Source organism: Argiope bruennichi, chromosome X2, assembly GCF_947563725.1.
Source record: "Argiope bruennichi chromosome X2, qqArgBrue1.1, whole genome shotgun sequence".
Classification (NCBI taxonomy): domain Eukaryota; kingdom Metazoa; phylum Arthropoda; class Arachnida; order Araneae; family Araneidae; genus Argiope; species Argiope bruennichi.
In genome coordinates this window covers 45,516,189-45,520,518 of record NC_079163.1, presented here as the reverse complement: position 1 = coordinate 45,520,518, position 4,330 = coordinate 45,516,189, and positions in this window count along the sequence as shown.

Below are 4,330 nucleotides of genomic sequence, written 5' to 3'. Positions count from 1 at the left end.
CCATTACCGCTGCCATTTTAAAAACATAAATATTTTACATTGAATGTCTTCAATGCAGTTCGCGATTTTGGTGCTTATGAAATTTATGAAGTTTCATCTTTTCTAAAATAATTTAAAAGATTTGATGGTAAAGGACATCAAAACCATGTAAACTCTCTATTCTAAAATGGAAAGCAGGTTTCTAGTATGTAAATATTTGTTATGGCAATGAACCGAAACCGACTCATTAAATAATGTGGAAGAGGTTCGTTAAGAAAGACCTGAGAACAACACATAACAAATAATCAGATTTCACCCTTAATTTGAGATGCATATATCTTAAGACTTGAATTATGATTTCACCTTCTATTGTGCAATTTATTTTCTATTTTAAAGGAAAATTATGTGAGTGAAAATAAAAGGTTCAATTATGTCTGACCAGAAAACGCTATTTTAATATATTTTCAGTCTTTGAAATGAACAGCTGCTTAAAATTTTATTCCATTCACACTGAAATAATACCGAAGAATTGGTTAATGTTTTAACAACTTGAAAAATCTTCAGTTTTTCTTTCTTTGATCATCTGTGAAAAGGTATAGTAGATAGAGAATGAAAAACATATTCCATTCCTCTTGATGCTTAACAATTTCAAGGAAGATGGAATTGAATAGAACTCAAGTTTAATGCTACTAAAATTTTCTTTCATATAATTATTAATTACTAATATTTAAATTTAAAAGAAGAAAATTCTGAAGAGTTTTCAGGAAAGGATGCGATATGACAAAAAGGAAATTTGGAAATGAAAGCTGTTTCTATTTATTAAATTTGATTTCATACAATCACAAACAAACGTATTGCGAAGGGATTTCGTTCAAGTTTTGATAGTAATTTACAAGTTTGTTTTAATTCCGTATACTAAATTTGTGTTATGTTCATATAAGAAGCGTTTTTGAGTTATCATGTTATACAGATAGATAAAATTCTAAAATTGTGTTTTTCGAATCCATGGAGATTTGTCAAAATCTCGAGTGGGAGTGGTTTCAACGAAATTTCCTTGCATAGTCTCCAATGAAGGTGTTATGCTTTTCTCTGAATAAAATAAAAGCCCGAAATTCTTGCATGGCATTGGCGAACAGTAGTAGTAGTAGTAGAGATTTTCGGCTTGATTCTAACACTCTTACTGAATCTATCGTGCTGACATGGAACTACAGTTTAATGTCACGAGAATACATATCGAGTTTCATTGACTTAAGTCATTGCATTTTTGAATTATTATATTTACACGCATACGAAAATACAGATTGAAGGACAGTTAACCCTTCGACAGATTTAATTCAAAATTTAGTAAATATCTAAATTTTAAATGCTAAAGCAATGTACAAAATTGTATCTGTCCAGCACTTTATGCTTTGAAGTTATCGAATTCACTGGTATTCGTACAAGACAGACAGACTTCTGAAAGAAATTCTTTCAAAATTTGACAGCAATTTATAAATTTGATATTAAGTCCGTATACCAAATTTATCTGTCAAGTTCAAAATGTTTTTGAGTAATCGCGTTCCCAAACAGATATATAGTCGCTCCAAGCCAAGCTCGGACATCAAAGAAAAGATACCAATGCTGTCAAAATTTTTAAACTAAAAATGATATGAATCATAGTTAAATGAATTTTCAATAGTATATATATTGCAATTATAAAAACAAATAAAAAAAATTATAAATTAAATCTTTTTAAACAGAAATTATGGCAAAACACAAAATAAAAAAAATTGCAGAATCCAAACTCGAACAGATAATAAGATTTTAAAAACTAGTTAATATTTCAAATGAATTAGTATTTTGTATGTAAGCCCTTGTTTTTTAAAACTATTTTAAGACGGTTAGGCATAGATTGCACCAATATTTCACAAAAATTGGGTCCAATATTTTCCCATTCCTGCAATAATGCTCTTTTTAATTCATCTTTACTGAAAAAGGCGTGTTCCCAGACATCTTACTTAAGATATTCCGATAAATTTTCAATGGGATTTATATCAGGGCTTTGGGGTGGAATGTCCATTACGAGAGGACAATTATATAGAAGCAGGAACGCACTCGGTAAGCTTTATGTTTCGGATCATTATCCTGATAAAATTGCCGGTTATTGCTCAGAGAAATTGTTAGTAAATTTTTGTGGCATATTTTTCTTTAAAATGTCGAGGTATACATTCGGATCCATTCTCCTATCAATAAAATACAGGGTTCCTGGAACAGCAGCTGAAAAATGAGCCCCAGACCATTACTGATATTCCACCATGATTCACAGTTGCTTTAAAATTTTTTGTGCGCAATTTTTCGTATGATTTTCTACGGCATAAGGCTTTCCATAGGATCCAAAAATGTTGAATTTGCTCTTATCAATAAAAAAGAACTTTTTACAATAACAAAAATTATTATTTTCACGCCCATTTCGGATTAAAGTTTTTGTTTCACGAATTTAAGACTTAGGGACTGATTTCGCTTACTTATGAAAGGAATTTGTCTGACTTTTCTTCCACAGCGATTCACCTTATGGAGCACATTTCTTACTGTTAATGGGTTGACTTTTTATCCTAATTCCTTTTCAGCAGTAATAGCTAACTTTGGTGTATTAAGGAACAGATTTGCTTTCATTTTCTCATTAAATATCGCTCATCTGCTTTGTTGAAAATCTTGTAGTGGGCTGTTTTAGGCTTATTTGATTATTGGTTTTGAAGCGTTTTATAATGCCATGAGACTTTAATTGATTTCTGTGGACAATCTCTGATATTTCTGGTACAAGACGAACAGAGCTAGACAGATGACATTTGGCACATGGGTTTACGGCCTAATTTGTAAATCTCTGTCGAATTTTGAAGACATTTCATTCTGGGGAAGTTTGTCATCTTGTTGTTCGAATACATGTGAGTTCGATAGCTGCAAAACTCAAACAGCTAGACCGATAAAAATTGGTGCACCTTTAAAATGTAGATGCATATTAAATGTTGACAAAAATAGTTCAAAATAATTAGCTCCTGTCTGTCTGTACTTTCACATTTATGTAAACACAATAGCTCATAAACGGAATGACTTAAATTAATGAAACTCGGTCTGTCGTTTTGTAATTACAAGTATAGTCTCGTGCCAAATTCTGATTTCATTCGGTCAGTAAAAAGGTGTTTAAAATCATATTCGCGGAATAAATTTAATAAAAATATTAGATTCACGACAAAGACATATATTTCGTAATTATTGTTCGCTGATTCCCTGCAAGGTATTTGCGCCTTACCCAAGGTCCATTATTTTCTGCGAGGCGGGGGGGGGGGGGGGGATTAAGTAGAGCATGCGAGAAAAATTCGGGGAGATTACTTCTGCTGGTTTATCCTTGGATTTCATTAACGATTAAGTTCTCTGTAAGATTTTTAAAAAATAAAATTTATTTTCAAAGGTTCAAGATATGAAGCAAATTGCTGATATGTGTTTTTCTGCTTTATTTTTATTATTCAGACAAAAGAGGTTGTAAATAGAGAGGTTGTAAAGAGATGTCTGTGGGGTAAGTCACATAATTTGAATCGATGAAATTTACTCGCATGATAAACTTTATATTTATTATGCAAATAAATTTCAACAAATAAAATTTATTACTTAAATAAATAATTGAAAATTATGTTTCCGTATGCTTATTCAAGTATTCCGTATGCGCCGTTATGCGTATTCAATTGCTCAAGGGGGAGAATTAAAAGATTAAGGAACACGGGGGAATATTATTAATGCCTCTTACTTATTTGTTCGCCACTTGAAATTTATGTTACTTTTGCATGATTGAGTTGAAAATTATAACAAATGTTCATATCTAATAATTTACATCAGCTGCATTCATCACGTTTTCAATCATTTCTTTAATTCGTAAAAAAAAAAAAAAAAATCCTTAAGATATTTATATGCTATTTATTGCATTGAAAGGTAATGAGTATTGAAAACGTAACCATCAGTTTCAGTATAATAGTATGATATCAGTTTACTCTTTCTGGCGCTTTTTGTATTTTTTATAACTTAATAAATAAATAAATCTCTTCTAATTTATAAAATATTTGAAAAATCAATGCAATTTTGGCTTATAAAACACAAAAATTTAAATAAGGAATAAAATTTTAGAGCATAGCTTTTGGGAAGTAGAAAGCACATAAATATTCATTTTAAATTTTCTTCTTTTAGTCAACAAAGAAATTGCCTCTCAGTTATTTTATACTCTTAATATCTCAGAAATATATCAATAAAACATTTCCTAATTGCAGATTTTAGAAAATAAGTTTTTCACACATAATTTTTTAAAAAAAGAAATTGCAACTTAGTT